Genomic DNA, 21,814 nt, shown 5'->3' on the forward strand with positions numbered 1-21,814 from the left:
GAGAATAGCCTAATTAACCTATATTTTCAATTTCAAGACGATACGAAAAAAAAAGCATTTTAGGCCAAAATTTTTCATGATGTATAGCCTTGCGTTTTTTTCGATCGGAATCAAAAATCCAACTCTTAGATATTGAAGTGCCGTACATGTTTTCTGGATAATTCGAAGTCCCTGATTCCAAATCTGAGCTCAGATTTGACGAAAAAAATGTATTTCGGCTGCTAGAGCCTACCAAAGTTTCAGCCCTTCAAAGGGGCGTAAAACGAAAAATAATTCACTTGAAGAAGAACCGAAGGCAGTTTCGGGTAGAGAATAGCCTAATTAAACTATATTTTCAATTTCAAGACGATACGAAAAAAAAAGCATTTCCGGCCAAAATTTTTCATGATGTATAAAAGCCTTGCGTTTTTTTCGATCGGAATCAAAAATCCAACTTTTAGATATTGGAGTGCCGTACAGATTTTCTGGATAATTCGAGGTCTCTGATTTCAAATCTGACCTCAGTTTTGACGAAAAAAATTTATTTCGGCTGCTAGGGCCTACCAAAATTTCAGTGTGTGTGCGCGTGTGTGTGTGTGTCTGTGTCTGTGTGTGTGTGTGTGCGCGTGTGTGTGTGGGGGGTGCAGGGTGTGTGTTTCGAGTGTCGAGTGTCAAGTGTCGAGTGTCAAGTGTCGAGTGTCAAGTGTCAAGTGTCGAGTGTCGAGTGTCGAGTGTCGAGTGTCGAGTGTCAAGTGTCAAGTGTCGAGTGTCGAGTGTCAAGTGTCGAGTGTCGAGTGTCAAGTGTCGAGTGTCGAGTGTCGAGTGTCGAGTGTCGAGTGTCAAGTGTCAAGTGTCGAGTGTCGAGTGTCAAGTGTCGAGTGTCGAGTGTCAAGTGTCGAGTGTCGAGTGTCGAGTGTCAAGTGTCAAGTATCGAGTGTCGAGTGTCAAGTGTCGAGTGTCGAGTGTCAAGTGTCAAGTGTCGAGTGTCAAGTGTCAAGTGTCGAGTATCGAGTGTCGAGTGTCAAGTGTCGAGTGTCGAGTGTCGAGTATCGAGTGTCGAGTGTCGAGTATCGAGTGTCGTGTGTCGAGTGTCGAGTGTCGAGTGTCGAGTGTCGAGTGTCGAGTGTCGAGTGTCCAGTGTCGAGTGTCGAGTGTCCAGTGTCGAGTGTCGAGTGTCGAGTGTCGAGTGACGAGTGTCGAGTGTCGAGTGTCGAGTGTCGAGTGTCGAGTTTCAAGTGTCGAGTGTCGAGTGTCGAGTGTCAAGTGTCAAGTGTCGAGTGTCGAGTGTCAAGTGTCGAGTGTCAAGTGTCGAGTGTCGAGTGTCGAGTGTCGAGTGTTGGGTGTCATACATGCCATACATGTTTTCTAGATAATTCGAGGTTTCTGATTTCAAATCTGACCTCAGTTTTGACGAAAAAGATTTATTTCGGCTGCTAGGTCCTACCAAAGTTTCAGCCCTTCGAAGGGGCGTAAAACGAAAAATAGTTCACTTGAAGAAGAACCGAAGGCAGTTTCGGGTAGAGAATAGCCTAATTAAACTATATTTTCAATTTCAAGACGATACGAAAAAAAAAGCATTTTCGGCCAAAAATTTTCATGATGTATTAGCCTTGCGTTTTTTCGATCGGAATCAACAATCCAAGTTTAAGATATTGAAGGGCCGTACATGTTTTCTGGATAATTCGAGGTCGCTGATTCCAAATCTGAGCTCAGTTTTGACGTAAAAAATTTATTTCGGCTGCTAGGGCCTACCAAAGTTTCAGTCCCTCAAAGGGGCGTAAAACGAAAAATAATTCACTTAAAGAAGAACCGAAGGCAGTTTCTGGTAGAGAATAGCCTAATTGAACTATATTTTCAATTTCAAGGCGATATGAAAAAAAAAGCATTGTCGGCCAAAAATTTTCATGATGTATAGCCTTGCGTTTTTTTCAATCGGAATCAAAAATCCAACTTTTAGATACTGAAGGGCCGTACTTGTTTTCTGGATAATTCGAGGTCTCTGATTCCAAATCTGAGCTTAGTTTTGATCTTCATCTTGAGCTTTATGGAATCTTCTTAAAACAGAAAGCTCTTCAGTCAGCCTTCGATTTTCAAGCCTGAGAAGTCCTCTTTATGGTTCTGAGATCCAAAATTCCGTTTGATCGCTGCTGGTCCAGTGGACCCTCACCCCAGCTTCTTCCTAACACATATGCGTGAATTTCTTCGTGGAATCCATCGGAACCCGACTCGACTAGCTTCTTTGCTCGCCGCGAGTATAACGTACCCGTCTTTCCGCTACCATCAGCACCTATACCCAGCGAGACAGATCAAGGTACCAGCGCTCCAGTGAAACGGTTGAACCCGAGCCGCCATTCGAAGTTTGGTACCCGGAGTGCGTGGAACCCATCGCGATATTGGTACCCAAGTCCACTTTGGTCGCGTTCACCTGTTGGTACCTCCATACCAGATCGATCGATTTTGTGACAGCTGTGATAACAACAGTGAAAGGACCATTGATGGTTGGTGGTTTGTGTTTGGTTCTGGATTTATGGTTCTCTGATTGGCGTCCCCAAGGATACGAATGCGTAAGTAGACGTTGATCAATGGGATGGTCCTTCGGTTTCGGATTCGCGAACGGAGACGCGGTTAATTTAGGTTTTCTTTGGTACTGGCGTGAAGTCAGACAGTCTATGTCTTGATTCGGAATATATTTTTTGGAAAGGGTGCCGCAGTTTTAAGGGGTTTGGGTAATTTTTCTTATAACCCCATATAGAGGACTTGTGGAAATATTTTAACAGTGGATTCTTGGGGTCGAAAGAAACATTTTTTTCCTTTACGTTTTTTCACGATCGGCACGGTTTGAAAGATACAGGCTGTTGAAAATCCATAAAACAATGTTATTTTTAGTTCTATCTCACAAACGGTTTCATCGAATGAAATGAATTTTGGAATATAGTTTCTCATTTATTTGGTGAATCTTTTTCGAATACAAGATATCACCCACGTTTTCCAGTTTTCTCATTATGACCATTACGTACCATAAAAATACCAAAAATTCAAAGAACCCAACTCTTGAAACTAAGTTGGACGCTTTTCAATGAATATTTGAACGTTTTGTGAAATAAAAGTAGGTATTCTTCATATTTTCTCGTAAATGCACTGTTTTCGAGTAATTTGATGTTCAAAAATTAAAAAGTTCTGTGAAATTTGAAAATTTGAGTACTTTGGCTGAATACAACTCTGTTTAATAGATCCACAGATGTTCAGTTCTACAGATTTAGCTGGTTCTTCTGAAGGTAGATTTGTTTCTCTAGATGTGGCACAACTCATTATGAAAACTTAAAATAGCTATATCTTTTTATCAGGGCCGAATCGAGAAAAATGTTATAGGAAAAAATTGTTCATTTGACATCACTAATCTACTGTTACAATATTTGTACAGGTCAATGACTCCCCCTGTATATGTAGAACCTCTTAAATCTTGACCTGGAATTTTTGGTCGACTTCAAAGATGCCAGTGAATTTTAAAAGGAAAAATATGGATTTGATGAGTTCACGTGGGTCAATGACAATTTTTTCGCATTTCAAACGATGTTCTATGTGTGCACAGTCTCTACAACAACAAATTTTCATATTTGCAATTGAACAAATTTGAAATATCTGGACTCCAGCTCTGTTTTTAGATCAATTTCAAGTATTACGCAGCCACTGTTATCATTTCATCGAAGAAAAAACGACAAGAATAGCGAAACTACGAAGATATAGGAAGCGATCTTGGAGACTTCAACGAGGCGTCAAGCGAGAAACATTTCAGAGGTAGATAGTCGGATTTTAACTGTAGACACAGGCAGAATTAGAGAAATGGACAGAATCTCAACAAACTTTGTAGTTAGTTTCCTCTTGAACCATTTGGCCGACCGATTTCAACATTTTTTTTAATTGTAGCTTGATTCTTCAAATACGAATCGTCTCTTCTTTTGATCTCATATTATACAGAAAAAATAGCTTTCCAGTATTTGATTTTCCACCGTTAATACAGAAGATTGAAAAAAACTTAATATAGTGTCGTATTACTAGTTAAAAAGTGCCTGTAGAAAGTTGCTATCGTTTTCAGATATTCTCGAAAATGAAGAAGTTATGGTACTTCACATTTTCGAAATAGACAAAATGTCAAAATTTGTTTATATCTTCAAGACAAATTGAGATATCGTGAAATGGTTTCCACTTATGGATTTCTCTCAAAAATCGAGTCCAGGACTTCTTTCAACCTTTTTACCTATCTAGTCTGGAAGTACCATGTAGAACCACCCAAAATCAAGCAATTTGGGATACCCTGTACTTATATCTACCAAAAATCGTTGTAACGATGTTCTATTTTTATGTCACCTAGTATATCAACGAAATTTATTGAGGCTCCTCCACCCCAATGAAATGATTCATTCGACTAATTAATCGAAACTTCTCTTTTGTATGCAAATCGACCCAATACACAAAGGTGACTTCATTAAAACCACTTGATTTGCCTTTTCCTGTCCCAACCAATGACACGGTAGAAAAATATCAACAACCTCCGAGTTCTAACAGTACAATCCGCATCAAATACTTACCTACCCACCCATTATAACCTTGATAAATTGCGAAACATTCTCTCGAAGTTCACACATGCAAAAATCCAAACTCACGTGCTCATGCACGCAACTTTCGAAAAAAATCGAAAATAACTGGAAAATATCTCCCTATTCATTAGTTGAATGGACGACAACCGAGAGTCAATTTATTCAAGAAAATAAACACACATGGAGTTTTACAGTTAGGGACAAATAGAAAATTACATTTAAATTGAAGTGTTTTGGTGTTAATAGTGGCTCAGTCGATGAGGTCGACATATGGTCGATGACAATAATAGTAGTAGGTGGTGATAATGAAGACGAAAACCATCCTACTTTTTCAAAAATTCTGAAATTTCAAACTGCTTGTCCTTATTATTAACAACATTTGAACGAAGTAAACCTAACACTGAATTCTCAGCCAAAAAAATGTTAATTTTTCGCTTTTTTATAACCACACCCTGTATAAAAGGAAGAGCTTGAAAAAATTACCCTTGCCCAGTTGCGTAAGGACTAAAGCTACATTCACAATCAATTCACAGGCCGAAGTGCACTTCGGCACGGAAGCTTAGCAGATGGCGTTCTCCGTTACCATTCATAATGAAATTCAAGACAAAATTTCTTGCAAGTCGCAAACTATCACTTCGGCAAGGAATTTCGTGCCGGCTATAGATGATGCTGATGCTTATGTTTTGATCAGTTACATGTTTGATTCATTTGAGTATTTGGTTCCAAGATTATTGCGAATGGTAAATTTCGTGCCGAAGTGCACTTCGGCCCGCGAATTGATTGTGAATGCAGCTTAAGAATTGTTCTTTGCATCAGTCATGAAAAATCCAATATCGACGAAGAAATGTCGAAGTTACAGATAAAATTTCAAAGAAGTAAGTTGATTTCATAAAATGGCAATATTTCCACAGTTAACAATCCCTCAAGCATAGGTAAAAAAAACTTTGTAAAGTCCTCTACCATTCCTAAATTCATCGCCAAATACTGAAATTTTAGTATCTCACCCTGTTTATTCTAATTCCCACACAGTGTCCACTATCTGCCTTTAGCTTTCATCCATGCATTTACCAATGAATCCCTTGTATATTTCTTTTTTAAGCAGTCTCTGAAGTTCCCCAAAGATGACACCATAAAAGCAATTTTTTTCTTACAAACCAGAAAATTCACAGAAATGAAATTGAGCCAATATTCTAAGGGATGGAGAAGACAATAAAAAAATTAATTAATTGGTGTTCAACGTTAATTACAAGAGAAATTAAATTTATATTAAGTTTTATATAGTGGGAAACATTTTCCTTATTAATATCATTAATATATAAAATATATAGAATTGAAAAATAAATTTTTGACAGCTGGATTCACTATAAACAAATAAGGTCTCCTGTAATTTCTTGATAAAAGTGAGGGTTTTTGAGAAAAAAATAACATCTCGGCGTTTTCAAAATTATGTTGACTCCTGCAGTTTGGTCATGTGTATTTTCGTTTGATTTCGACCTAACCTTATGCTAATTGTAGGAATAGACATGGGATTTTTTTCGTATTGTTCGATACCAGATTAGATAACAGCAGTTTCAATGTCATTAAAAGATAGATATCGATATCACGTAATTCGAATGTACGATACAATTGAATTGTTAATGATGAAAAAACGCCGGATTGAAGGTGGCTTATTATCTCGAGAATTTAAGCCAACTACAACTTCATAGGAGGTATCCATGGTTAGCCTTGAGCATTTTCGAAATGTCAGCCAGACAAAGAGACAACTAGCCCAGCAAAATACGAGCTGCACCTTGCTGCGTGAGGGTTTTATATCGCATAGTTTATCGCCTGACATTGAGAATACTCGATGATTGGAGGTTTCTCATTTTAATTCTTGGCTACAGGGTGGATCAATTAATATCGCAGTTGGAGCCTTGCTCAGAGGAACTTGTTGAATCGATGAGGGTGTTTGCAAAGTGATCTTTGCTGGGAATTATTTTTAATTCAATGGAAGTTGTTTATAACAACAAAGTTATCTGTTAGTTCAATTCACCCTCTAGTTGTATCAATAACTGCTTGCATTGGCAAAAGATCTTGGAGTTGTTAGAGCTTTTCTTGCTGTCTTCTGTGGGCATCCAGTGTTCCTTTGTGATTGGACCCAAGAGTGCTCAATTGGACATGGATCAGGGAATATTGGAGGTTATGCTAGGTGGGGAATATCCAGATTTACTCACGCAATAATCACCAAATAAAATAGAGAACGAAATGCAGACTTTGGAGAGAATTATTCGATGTGTATCTCTGACACATACAGGGACTTCCACTCGTACAAATATTTTTACAGTAGATTCTTCAGGTCAAAAGAGATACTACTGTATAGACAAGGGAAAACATCAATATCCTACCTTTGACCCATCTAATCATCAATCGAAGATGTAGATTTATCAATACAGAAATTGTGCAATCTTTGTATATCAAAACTGCATTTTCAAAATAAAGTATGATCAATACAGAAACTGTGCAGTAACTGTATATCAAATACTTTATTTATAAAATGCAGAATTATCAATTTAGAAACTGTGCAGTTTCAGTAGAGCAATTTCTGGGCTGTATTAAGCTGGCTTGAAATGCAGTATCTGCACAGTTGCTGTATATTGTGTCTCTTGGGATAATTTCGATAGAGGTTTCTTCAAACCAGACCAGATGCATCAGTCAGATTTCAACGGGACCAAAATGAACATATCTTTTACTACCGGGTCCAAATTTTCCGTATACAATTTCTCAATAAGCTCCATCTGGCTTGGACACCGTTAGTAAGCTATTAAAAATACACTCCACAAATACTTGCACACCTCTTCGTAACCTTGGAATGTTCCACTCACACAATATTATTGTCGAACAATCACAGATTTCCAGTAGTAGCTCCTTTCATTTTTTATGAGTCTGTATTGAGATTATTAGTTTTTGAACGGTAGAATAGTTACTAAAACATTCATCTTGCGTTAGAATTAGAGACTTTATATGAATGTCTCTTTGCAATCTTCTGAATTTTTCAGTACCTACTCATATCCTTAGATGACCCTGGGGCTCTTCTGTTTTTCCTGTAGTGAAATAAAACACAGACAAGGAAGAAGACGACCTGGAAGACTCATCCTTGAGAACGAGAGTTCGTTAATTTTACATCACGATCTCATAAGTCTAGATTAACCACTCTATCTGGGTTAGTTATTGTGAGTTTTTTTTTCACCTCCATATTCCTCCCGTTAGTTTAACCATGTATCGCTAGAACTTTCTTCCTAATTACTATATATAATCTTGTTCTTCTGCTAGAAAAAATGGCAGTGTTGCCATACTCGAATGAGGTATAATAATGGAGAAACAATGCTGGATTATAAGCAACGTGGGTAATTGTACCTTTTAATAATGTTATAATGTAATTTCGTAACGAAATCTCTAACAATAGAACTGTATCTTTATTTATTAGTTGAAATCTACATACACTACCATGTGAACTCTATTCCAGAAGGAAACTTTTCTGAACGTTGGTTTCAAAAGCTTGAATTCAAATGTTCATAAGGTCAAAATAAGAGGAAAAGTTCAGGGTGCAACCTTATCAAGGAAATTTAGTGATAAAACTTAATCTTTTTGATGAACAAAGGTCCTGCATAATAGTGGAGTAGGTACATAGGTATTGAAAATATATCAGCAAATAAGCACCATTGAAAATTCATTCTAAAACCTGTAAAGTAGGCTCTCTTCGAAATAAACTTCTACCTTAGATCATCTTTCAAATGTTCTGCACATTTAACGTAGATTATTTGTTCAAAATTTTATCTATTGCAAAAAAAGGGAGTCCTGAATGAGTGTAGAATACAGCTGTGCCACCATAGCGACAAAATTTTAAATTTTCGCTTCTTTCTTGGGAGTGTGTAAGAGACCTTAACTGTGACTTGAAGATATTCACTCTCTCTGAAGAATAGCTGCACTTGAAATCTGAATTCTCCAACTGAGAAGCTTCAGGGGTTATGGATCAACAGAGCAGAACCTATCGAGATTGTTTATAATAATCATTTTGCTTTCTTCAGCCTTGACTGATGCGAACTAAGGTGAACATATTCTTAGAATATATTTGTAAATATCGTCAAAATTACTTTCTTCTTCTCAGTGGTGGTCCAGTGATTTTGAGGGCGGGTCCTAATTTTATATTCGAAATTCTGTTTGTTGATATGAAATAGTTGCAACCGTTAGGTGTTGACGAATTTTTAACTGACCCAAAATTTTTCGGGATTTTTCGAAGGTCAACTTGCGAGTAGTTTTTCTTCCAGTAAAATTATCGTAGATCCAAATGTAATACATATTCTGAAAGAGCAACTCTTCTAGTAATAAATCTGAGAATTTAATCCATTTCGGCGCAACCGTTCGGTCTTGAGGAAGTTTTAACTGATCCTAACTTTTTGGGAATTTTTCGAAGGTCATCTTTCGATTCATTTATCTCCCAGGAAAATCATCGTAGATCTAAGTGTGACACATATTCTGAAAGAACAACTCTTCTAGTAATAAATCTGAAAATTTCATCTATTTCGGCGCAACCGTTCGGTCTTCAGAAAGTTTTAACTGACCCCATCTTTTTGGGAATTTATCGAAGGTCAACTTGCGAGTGATTTTTCCCCAGGAAAATCATCGTAGATCTAAATGTGATACATATTCTGAAAGAGCAACTCTTCTAGTAATGAATCTGAGAATTTAATCCATTTCGGTTCAACCGTTCGGTCTTGAGGAAGTTTTAACTGACCCCATCTTTTCGGAAATTTTTGAAGGTCAACTTGCGAGTAGTTTTTGTTCCAGAAAAATTATCGTGGATCTGAATGTAATACATATTCTGAAAGAGCAACTCTTCTAGTAATAAATCTGAGAATTTAATCCATATCGGCGTAACCGTTCGGTCTTGAGGAAGTTTTAACTGATCCTAACTTTTTGGGAATTTTTCGAAGGTCATCTTTCGAGTCATTTATCTCCCAGGAAAATCATTGTAGATCTAAATGTCATACATATTCTGAAAGAACAACTCTTCTAGTAATGAATCTGAGAATTTAATCCATTTCGGCTCAACCGTTCGGTCTTGAGGAAGTTTTAACTGACCCCATCTTTTTGGGAATTTTTGAAGGTCAACTAGCGAGTAGTTTTTCTTCCAGAAAAATTATCGTGGATCTAGATGTAATACATATTCTGAAAGAGCAACTGTTCCAGTAATAAATCTGAGAATTTAATCCGTTTCGGCGCAACCGTTCGGTCTTGAGGAAGTTTCAACTGATCCTAACTTTTTGGGAATTTTTCGAAGGTCATCTTTCGAGTCATTTATCTCCCAGGAAAATCATCGTAGATCTAAATGTCATACATATTCTGAAAGAGCAACTGTTCCAGTAATAAATCTGAGAATTTAATCCATTTCGGCGCAACTGTTCGGTCTTGAGGAAGTTTTAACTGACCCCATCTTTTTTGGAACTTTTCGAAGGTCATCTTTCGAGACGTTTATCTCCCAGAAAAATCATCGTAGATCTGAATGTGATAAATATTCCGAAAGAGCAACTCTTCTAGTTGTACATCTCGAAATTTTATAGAGCTCGGTAAAACCATTCGTTCTTGAAGATTTTTTATCTGATCTTTTTGGGAATTTTTTAAAGGTAAACTTTTGACACGTGTATATCCAAGAAAAATGTTCGTTGATCTCAATGCGATACATATTCTGAAAGAACAGCTCTAGTAATATATGCTGTATGATTGAAAGAAAACTACTCTGAAACTCTTTCATATTTGAAGAGCCGAATAAAATCATTTTTGGCACCCCCACTGAAACCGCCCTTGCTTCCTCGTTGAAACAAGGAACGTTCATGTTTGAATAACATTCATGAAGTTCAGAGAAGCTTGAAATTATTCCATTACTTCAATTGCCAATTTGTTCACAATTTTCTCTTATAATCTTCAATTTTCAATCTTTTCCCTCCAATAATTGCAGATTAGTTGAAAAGGGAAATGAAGCGTAACGATATTTTGTATTTTTCAGCGGTTACGTAACCTAACAAAAGGGTTCACTGCTATAATGAGCATATTTCTTCTCAAAACGAGAACGACAAAGACTGACCATGACCTTTTTGTCGTGCTCTTGCAATACCATCATTTCGCGTTGCATCCAGTGAGAGGAAAATCTATAGGTCACATTAATCTCTGATGATCTGTTTCGAAGAACTCTGTTGTTGTTGTTGGGACATCCTATTATTCTATTCGACGAGGTTGAACAGCATCTGGTAGTTTCTCCATCGAAAGGTTCTTTTTTCGAGGAAGAACACTATGATCTTATTATTAAATATCAAATGGTAGACCAAGAGATTCATCTTTGAAATTCACCACACTTTTGTTCTACCCAACCCTGTTTGTGACCTCACTTAAGTCAGAGCTTCTTTTCGTTCTCAACTCCTTCACCTCAACAAAAACTACTCCAATTATAGAATTCATAACCACGAAACCGCAGGAATGATACCCATCAAGTAATCTTTCACTCCTACATACGTCTCTCGTTGTAACCATAGATTCAAGCATCAAGGTGAGTGTAGTGACCCTTGGATAGGAATATCTGCATACGGTGCTCTGAAAGGTGTAGTTGAAAGTTGTTCCTTCGTTCATGTGGATATGAACGAAACTAGTTATATATCTTTTTAGGAAGCGTACACTCAGTGGCTTCTACTCTGGTAATTTATGAGAATCACTCTCAATATTAGTTGTTGTTTTCTCCATTTGTTTGACACTTCCTCGAATGGTGAATTCCCAACGTTTTTCAACACCAGTTGATTTCCCAATGAAAATTTCTAATCGCGGTGAAACCTTGTAGAAAACCTTAATGTATATCATCAAATTTTCATAATTCAGTAATTTTTTACACATACCTCACCCCACTCAGCATTTTGATTACAAATGGCAGACTTACAGAGATGGTATCAATTTCTGAAACTACATCGTATATACTAAACTGTACTTCATTAGCTTCATAATACACGAGAAAGACAGAAGGAAACGTATGTTCTCATATAATTCCATATAATTTCCTACAAAAGCTTCCTTGTAGAGGATCTTTGGAAATTATGCTGTAACTGTGCAGTGTGTGGCAATCTTTAAGTAACTTCGGTTCAATTTGCTACAGGCGTTTTTGCTACAGCCTTCCATCTCCGGACACTTTGACTCGAACAGTTAGATTGGATTTTTGGTTTACTGTTGTCGAGATGTTAAGAAACTGTGTTGATATTTTCGTTAGGAGGTTTTATTGAACACTTCTTGCATTGATGGCTATCAGATTGAGACAACTATCAGCTTTTTTTGTTGCTGCAAAGTTGTGAAACTGTATTGGTCTCATTTTTCAAGAGTAAGCCTTAAATGCTAAGGTTAAATGGGAAGAAAGACCAAGATATGTTCCTGAGAAATACCATTAAATTCTACTGGAAAATTTAGTATCACTATTGTTAGGATCAAATTGAAACATGTGTTGACAGAAACTAAAAAGAAACCACCTGACAGTCAAGCTGCTGAACTTGGACAAGAATAAAAAGGTTTTTTAGTTCAAGAACTCGTCTTTTTGACCAGAAACTTTTCTGTGTCATAGGAAAAGGCTCCTACCAGAAGAAGAAAACAACTGGAGATATAAAGTGGATTCAAGACATCAGAAGTTTGTGGATCTTAGTAAAAATATGCTTCACCTCTCAATAGGCTTCCTTACAGACGCACCTTAAAAGAATAGGTTTAGAGAAAATTGACTAGTCCAGATTTTGTGGGAAGAAGAAACAATTTACTACCTATACATGTCAGGAGAAAAAGTGTTTCTTTTGACCTCAAGAATCTACTGTCAAAATATTTCTACCAGTCAAAGACTCACGCTGTATATTCATTTCATTTTCGAGTTGACTTCGAAGAGCTCTCTGGAGTGCAGTCCTCTATCGAAGCATCAACTTGTTGGTTTTCCAGAATCTTTAGAGCAAATTCTATGCACTCCATATCCTAGCAAATAGGTCATTTTAGGGGGTCTAACCCCTTGCTCATTTTTGACCAAAAAATCGAGTTTTTATGCTAGGGTGGAAGCCTAGGCAACTCTGATTATATAACAGGAAATCCCAATTGGATCAGACGAATATAATAGGAGAAATCGCAGATTGAAAATTGCAATTTTTGAAAAATGCCATTTCCAAGATGAAAATCTGAACGAAGGGAGATAGTCTTTCGAAATTGCTCGCAATAGATTCAGAGTGTTCGAAAACCTATATTTCCATACCAAAATTCCGAATATCTGACTCTCTGTATTTAAGTGATTCCATCTTTTTGGAAATTTTTCGATAGTCACAGTTCGAGTGGTTTTTCTCTCGATAAACATAACCGTAGATGGAAATGTGATACATATTCTGAAAGAGCAACTCTTCTAGTAATAAATCCAAGAATTTCATCCATCTGAGCGCAACCGTTTGGTCTTGACGGATTCTCAAGTGAAATTTGCAATTTAAAAAAAATGCAATTTCCAAGATGAAAATCTAAACGAAGGGAGATAGGCTTTCGAAATTGCTCGCAATGGATTCAGCGTGTTCGAAAACCAATATTTTCATACCAAAATTTCAAATATCTGGCCCTGTTTGGGAGAAAATAATTTTTTTGTTTTTCCACTTTTAATTTTCGAGTTGACTTCGAAGAGCTCTCTGGAATGCAATTCTCTATCGAAGCATCAACTGTTTGGTTTTCCAGAATCTTCGGAACAAATTCTATGCACTCCATTTCCTAGAATAGTAATGGAACATCCTCTCTCTACCAGAGAATTTTATGGCGTTTGACCATACATACCCTAAATGTTCTCTGACTATAAGAAGTTCCCTAGCCTTTTTTTCCATCTGATAATTCTTATTGTATTATAAGAACGAGAAACCCATTCTTACTGAATGTCCCTGAAAAAACTGTTTGGCAATATTCAAATACGAATCTCAGGCTTACTCAATTCTTTCGAGCCAGTTTTTACCATCATCTAGAAGGACTGATACGAGATCACAGCTGACTCTTAATTTTGCAACGGTGTGTGAAAGGACGTCAAAACTAAGAAATTGTGAGAAAAATCTCCATACGTACGCACCTAATTGGCAGAATGTGGACTGAGGTCGAGCAGTTTCAAATCGAACTAAATGGGAATTTCATACCGATCTAAAACGATGTGAAATGTTTTAAGTAAATATAGTCACGACCTCCATGCTGCATACCAAGAAAATCATCTTCGATGGCTTTCCAATTCCGATGACACCGGTTTATATTTGCGAAGAATGAGAATTCAATGGTATCTCATCGTGTTTATGCAGATCAAGGTGTTTGTGTGCGAATCCTTATTAGGTATTGAAATGAGAGTATCTAATTCACGACAGAAAAACAAAGAGAGCTTTTCAGAAGGTGTATACCAAAATTTTTCTTAAATTTCTTAAGATTGATTCTCTTAATGCAAGCCGAAAGTTTGGGACCATTTTTGGCTTGACTTTCGAGAATTTCAGGCGTTTGGGCAGATTGATAAGCCTCTCTCTTTTGAGAGAAAGGAGAAGCAAAGACGAATAAATGGCAGTATCGAAAATCAAGAGAGAGTATGAAGTTACATACTTTCTTTTATGAGATGATGTCCAACTGCATCAGAACCACGAATCTTTTTCAAATTCAGTAGTTAACCTAGAAAACACGCATATCAAATGCGTTTTGCAATGTAAAACATAAAATATCCAAAAATCCCCGTTGACACACTATTCTCACTTTCAAACAATATCTGGAAATGAGATGTTTCCATTGATCAATAGTCTATTTATGCAAAATGAGATATACATTATTCTTATACAGGATTATGCCGATGAAGTAGGATTGTAGGTTATAGGTTGAAAGCGGTTACATTCCACAAATCTCCGTTGATTTCTTTCATATTGTTGATGCAACGAATACAAATTGAATGATTCCAGTTGTGTTCTCAATCTATTCAGTTTCGCATTTCCAATTGTTAATTGTTTAATGTTGGAATTGATTCTCGTGACGCTTTTGAAATAGCAGATGGGAATATTCAATCGATTCATTGATTCCAATTCATTATAAAATTGCAACATAAGCTCAACAAAGACCGAATAACTCACTGGTTACTGAGAAATGATATTTTCCTTCGGCACTTTTACGAACCTTTTTCATTAGCTCTTTTTCTGTGAGGATTTTTCTTCAAAAAAACAATTTCTACAGTGAAAAACAGACCACTTCCAATTCTGCCAATTGTTGAACAGTTCAACCTGAACGTCCTTCGTAGTATGAGAAGAATTATTGTAATCTGCGATTTCTACAAACAATATACTCCTATGATTTCTCATGGGACCTCCTTTCATTTGCATCCTTCGTGTTGTGGACCAAAAATGTTGAAGCTCAGACGTTCACCAATAATTCAAGTCGTATGTCAGAATTAATTGCATTCATTAAACATATATTTATCGTGGAAAAAACATGATTTGTGAGCTAATTTTATCATGCTTCTAATGAACTGATGATCCAGTCGATGAATGTTATAACATATAGACACGAAGTCAATGTTTCATAGAAAAGAAATCGGTGAAAACTAATTGCATATAATTCGTTGATGGAAAGTTATTGTTTGATAGTGTATATGTTCAATTTCTCTTGGCCCTTGACTCTGTGTCAGGATGACATTAACAATTGAAAAAGTGTTTTTTTCATATACAGCGTGAGTCTTTGAGTCGTACATATATTTTAATAGTGGATTCTTGAGGTCAAAAGAAGCATTTTTTTCCTTTAGCGTTTTTTCCGAATCGGCTCGGTTTAAAAGATACAGGCTGTTGAAAAACTACAAAAAATGTTATTTTTAGTTTTATCTCATGAACGGTTTTATCGAATGAATTGAACTTCGCAGTACAGTTTTTCAAAAATTCAAAGATCCCAACTCTTGAAACTAAGTTGGATGCTATCTAATGAATATTTCAATTCATATTTTCTCGTATAATGCGTCATTTTCGTGTAATTTGATGTTCAAAAATCAAAAATATCTGTGATATTCGGAAAATTGGGTACTTCAGCTGAATGCAACTCTGTTTAAAAGATCCACAAAGGCGTAGTGTTATAGATTTAGCTTGTTATTCTAAAGGGAATTTTGTTTCTGCAGGGATGGCATAGCTCATTATGAAAATTTAAAATGGCTATATCTTTTAATCAGAACCGAATCGGAAAAAAATTATAGGAAAAATGTGTTTCTTTTGACCTTAAGTCAAAGACTGACCCTGTATTCTCAAAAAATCTCTTTGATAATGGAGATTTGTTACAACTCTTCTTCTGATTCGATAACCTTTTCATTGTGACACCCTGTATCGGTTCTCCTAACGAGGAATCTCAAATCTATCCACAAAGCGGAACTTTCATAAAAATCCTCCCATAGTGTGAGGTTAATCTTGACAGGAGAAGAAAGGCTTGTTGTCTTAACATTATAGAAGGTTGAGCGAAGGAGTGTTGACATTGAAGAAACTATGCATATATATCTGTCGATGACAGGCCTATAGAGATGTGTTTGATTCATTATCTATTGAATGCTTTTTTGCATGAACTTTCCCCAAGGTACTATGTTCGAGGTTGAGTTTCCTTTTAGGAAATATTGGAGTTCAATTGTGGACCTGTAATTATTTTACAATGATCAAATCATCCTATTAATGATGAAGATGCTGTACTCATTATTTCAAGGATAACCTTTATGATCCAACGCTTTTCTTGTTTCGTATGTAAGGTACAAGGACATTTGGCAGTCTGAATGGAATACGTGCTCTATTTTCAACCAAGAATTAGGATCAATTTTCGCAGTGCGAGATGCCCTTTAATATCAAATATTTCAGCTTATTTTGTAAACAGTTTCATTTCTCACTCACGGTGAGAAAGGGTTCTTTACTGGATTTTTTACCTAAGCTTTGTACCATACGCTCACCTCTGGTAAGACTATATCTCATAAATATTTGACATTTCCAAACAACACCAAATCTTCAACAGCATCACAAAATGAACGCTGCAGTATGATGAAAAACGTTCCATACCACTGATTACTACTTGCTAGTTACGTCATTGTGAACTCTATTGTTCGCTTTTACTTTTCTGCCTCTATTTACATATTTACAGATCGACTGTTTATAATGTTGGAGTCCTACGCCCATTCCTACCATTGTTAACAGTCCTGATGACTGAATTCCTTTGCGAATTTTGTCATCCTCATTCGGATGGTTGAGAAATGTCAAGAAAGATGCGAATGTTTTGATGAGACTCCCTGATTATTACGAAATGGATTTGTTATGCGAAATTAGTGCAATATGCATGATGGGTATTTTTTGTCATTTCGAAATGATGTGGAAAACAGGAATCTGAATTAATATTGCATTTTTTTTCAAATAACTCCCTTCCTGTACCTATACTAGTTTTTGTATTCATTATAAAAGTTGTAGATAATTCAATTCTGTACAACTTTTGTCTGAAGCAATTTCACATACTCTTAACAGTTGTCGAGCTAGAGGGTGATGAGGGCGTGGAGCTTAGCCATACATGCGAAAAGCCAAGGTCAATGTAGAATCTCAGTCTAATGTACATTCATCGCCATATATCTCAAGAACGTTGGAACGTAGAAAAAATTGCTTCGGATGAAATTTGTAGAGAATGTTATGCTCTACAACTTTTATCATGAATGCGAAAACGATTTGAAGCTCAGGAGAGGACACAATTCGAAAAAACTTATTTTTGTGACCTTTATGTTCAATTTTTATTGTTTCGGCTTGCTGAAACTATCAGATTATTATTTTTCTGTTATTATTGAATCATAAGCTTCATGATGCTTTCATTTCTCCAATTGTTGTCAGTTCAAATCGAGAAAAAACTGGTTTAGCAACAAATACCACATGGTTTTTCTTGCCACCATCAGCAGCCTACTACTAATTATCGATTTCAGAGGGCAGGAGCATGATAAAGTGAAAAAAGAATATGATAAAAACAGCTTGAAATATCCCAAATTCTCCTGAAAGAACACATCTTTCCTGATAACTGAAAAAAAGCCACAAACAAAGAGAAACTTATACGAGATCCTTACCAAATATTGACCAGTGTATTAATGGCTATGTAATAATTCATTGCGATGAACGAAAAGGTAATTAAAGCAGAAAAATTAATTCCTACAACTTGTTTACACGGTGCGGTTCATTCGAATGCCGTATCGAATTATGTAATAACAAATTGAGCGAAATGAAAAATGGCTTGCAAAATTTAATGCTCCACCATTGTTTACTGTATACATCTCACCTCGATGTAATGGAGAAAGTGCCTGAAAAAATTGCCAGAAGTGCTGTCGGTGATTTACACAGGATGAGCGATGGCGATCAGATTTGGCTGCTTTAATCGTCGAGGAATGCGTTGTGATATACGGATTGGAAAAAAATTAATTGTAGTTGAAAGTGTGTGGGTGAAAGTTTTAAATACTTGACCAGGTATTACATCTTGAGATGTAAATTCCCTAAGGTGTTTTCTATGGTTATACTTTGGTCTAGCATTTGGTGTCGATCAAAAAACATTTGAATCCTGGATAATACGGTAGTTTCAATATACAGGGTCTTACTGAATAGTTCCAAAATAATTGAGGTGTGATATCTTATCAAATGGTGTGGGTCTTTCATAGAATCTTCTTTACAGCTACTTATACCTATATACAGCCCCCTAAAGATGGCATCTGAAAAGCAATTCATAATTTTTTCTTTAGCAAATAATTCCAGCCTATACAACTCACCATCATAGGTCCTGTTGTTAAATTTTTGTTCAAAGTGAATCCATGCTATCAAATCACATATATTGAAGAATTCTCAGCCTACTATAGAACCAAACAAAATTTCAATGCCAAAATATTTTATTACTCAACATATTCTCCACATAAATGGATACATTTATTACAGCGAACCTGCAACGTCTGAGACCTTTCAAAAAACAAATGTTTCTTCTTGCTCTGCAAACCAGACCTCCACAGCTTTTATTACCTCCTCGTTGGAAGAAAATTTACGACCTCTTAAACTTTTTTTCAGTTGAGGAAAGTGATGATAGGCAGATGGAGCCAAATCTGGTGAATAAGGGGGGTGTTGTAGTAATTCAAACCCTAAATCACGAATTTTTTGCATTGCAACATGAGATTTGTGTGCAAGGGCGTTGTCCTGCCAAAACAAAACACATTTGGATAGCTTTCCGCATCTTTTCTCTTCAATTTTTTGCCGTAGAGTGGTCAGTAATGTCGAATAGTAATGTCCGGTTATTGTTCTACCCTTATCCAAAAACTCAATCATGATTACTCCATGGCAATCCCAAAAAACTGAAGCAAGAACTTTTGCAGCAGATTTTTTGACACGAAAATTCTTAGGTCTTGGAGAACCAGAGCGTCGCCATTCCATCGATTGTTGCTTTGTTTCTAGATCGTAGAAATGTACCCAAGTAGCATCCATAGTAACAATTCGGTTTAAGAAGTCTACATCATTTTCAAATCGAGCACAGATCGAACGCGATGCTTCTACCCTTGCACGTTTTTGGTCAACATTCAAACATTTTTCTCATGTCCAAATTGATGTGAACTATATGATGAACGCCTTCGTATGAAATATTCAGTGCTTCAGATATCCGTTTTAGCCCAATTCAACGGTCTGATAAAATCATGGAATGAACTACATCGATATTTTCGGGGACTGACACAGAAACTGGCCTTCCCGATGGGTCATCATCTTCAATGGAAAATTTACCCCTTTTGAAGCTTGCAGTCCAATATTTCATGGTCGCATACTAAGGAAATTGATCAGCAAGGGTATTAAGCATATCTTCGTAAATCTGCTCACCTCTTAACCCTTTTAAATACAGGTACTTGATGATGGCTCGATAACCCAATTTTTCGATTTTCACAATTCCGGTGGACATCTTCTTTTTCTTAATTTATAGCGTAACTCTGGTTTTTTTGACCTCAAACTTCACACTGACACTTCTAATGAGTTATTGTTCGTTGCTATGGTAACGCAATATTTTTTTTATGCATGGAACTGGTCTTGGCTTACTAGATATCAATACATCCTCGTATGAACCAGGAGAAAAGTTCTTGTGATACAAATTTAAGGGGTGGCTTTTACTACCCACGAAAACCGAGCCTCCTTTCAACGTTTTTACCTATCTATAGTACCAGAAACAGCCAAAATCCAGGAATTTGGTATACAGTGTACATAATAAAAAAATATACCATGTAGAAATTGAATTATTGCACTCTCTTGCTGAAACACATCAATATTATCCAATTTTGTCAGAAAGAACTGTATGTTCATGTCAAGTAAACTATCAGTTACAAACTTTAATGCACAATGGGAGACAAATTGGAGTATTTGCTCATAAGACTGACTTTCCTGAGAGTGAGAACATACCCTATCCTGCAGAAAAACTCTGGAAACAGAGTTACAGTAATTAAATAGTCCAAAAATAATCAAAGCTTGATTCCGACGATTGAAGTAACCTTCTAAACTTCTAGATCACGTTTTCATACCTCCAGGCTTGGTCTAATATTCTGTGAAAGTACCTCTGGACAGGCTAAAGTTTCATCAGGCTTTCAGATTTAACGAAAATATTTCGGTTTAATTAGGTGAACAAAAAACTCGATATTTTCGAATAGCCATCATCCGGCTTTCTTATCTAAACAAAACCCACCTATTAGACTCATTGGTTCTCACCATTTTAATCTGAAAATTCCAGTTTTAGTTACATAAAACGGAAGAAGTGGACACCGGACGACAAACTTCGTATAGATCCAGTTTTCTCTTACAGCAATAATGTTCAACTGACAGTTGTCGGTTCTTTTCGCATAAAACGCAGTGCTTGAATAAATGTACTACAACTAACAAGCGTAACTTTCACGAATCTTTCTTTTGAACTTGTATGGTCGACTGTTTACTTTATGTTCTCGTGGAAATCGTTAATTTTTAGCCGTTGGACTTGTTCCTTAATGAGTTGAAATGTCAGTTGACTGATTTGAATTTATCTCTTGCCAATGGTCTCTTTAGTTCACATTTTTTGAGGAAATCGTTTTTCAAATTAGCGAATCTAGTAACTTTTCCATTTGATGATTTGTTTCCAGAGAGTTTCAAACCTGTGAACACTGAATGGTTAAATTTATACTTGACTCACTATTCTTATACGATAAAAGTTAAGTTGTGATGAATTATCATCTTTGATCATTTGTCTCTGATGCAAATCGCTAAACTGCATCAAACTGAGTGATAATCGCAAAAAATTAACAATTAGATCCTGCTCCATTAAAGTGCAGTTATATCTGAATTGCTTCTTGCTCGTTTCTTCTTATTGCTTCACACGTAAATTTGTCGGATTCCTTTAACAGGTAATTTGAATACCGCTCGAGATATTGACCCGGTTATCACAAAAATGAGCATATTCATTAAAGCTAGCTCGTTAATATCTGGTTCACAATCATGTTCTACATCGATCCTATCTGTTCAATCTAATGATATGTGTAAGTTGAAGATCAAGGTATTTAATGGTGAGTTAGCTCATGCTATTTGCAAGGATTGTGATTGGATTGGACTGCTTACATGAATAGATTGTGGTGTGACTAAGTACATTATTTTTGTTGAGGCAACTTCAAAAGTGTTTTTTGTGCCAAACCTTTCTTAATCTTTCTTTATTGGCAAGGTTATCCCAAGAAAATTATAAACATAATACGCTATATATCACGATGAAGATTTGGTTGAACTGTTGTCGAGTTATGTAAAATAAACCGAAGAGAATTAGCTTCATATCTAGAGAGTGCAAAATGTATTAACTTCCCTAAAAATATCCAACAATTTCATTTATGAATCAAGAATTATTTCATCAAAAACCACAAAATGGAAAAGATTACATCAAATTCTCAGAAAATTTGAAAGGTTGAAATACTTAGAGAACTTGAAAGGTTCAAATTTCAAGAGAATCTGAAAGGTTCAATTCTTCAGGGAATCTGAAAGGTTCAATCTTTGAGCGAAATTCAAAAGTTCAATTCTACCCCTAGGATTTGAAAGGTTCAATTGTCCGAGAATAGGAACAGTTCAATATTTTGGAGGACTTGAAAGGTTCCAATTTCAAGAGAATCTGAAAGGTTCAATTCTTAGAGAATTTGAAATGTTCAGATACTCTGAGAA

The 21,814-nt window shown here is 36.2% G+C and overlaps 1 protein-coding gene across 1 annotated transcript in view; it reads left to right on the top strand.

The window, feature by feature from the left end:
- The first annotated feature begins 2,324 nt into the window (after nt 1-2,324).
- The window catches only part of LOC123320639, a 52,126-nt gene continuing 32,636 nt past the window's right edge, over nt 2,325-21,814 (top strand). Inside the window, exon 1 of the mRNA XM_044908013.1 lies at nt 2,325-2,543. The gene's annotated coding sequence lies outside the window, so the exon portion shown is untranslated. The remainder of the gene's footprint in view (nt 2,544-21,814) is intronic.

Source organism: Coccinella septempunctata, chromosome 9 (genome assembly GCF_907165205.1).
Source record: "Coccinella septempunctata chromosome 9, icCocSept1.1, whole genome shotgun sequence".
Classification (NCBI taxonomy): domain Eukaryota; kingdom Metazoa; phylum Arthropoda; class Insecta; order Coleoptera; family Coccinellidae; genus Coccinella; species Coccinella septempunctata.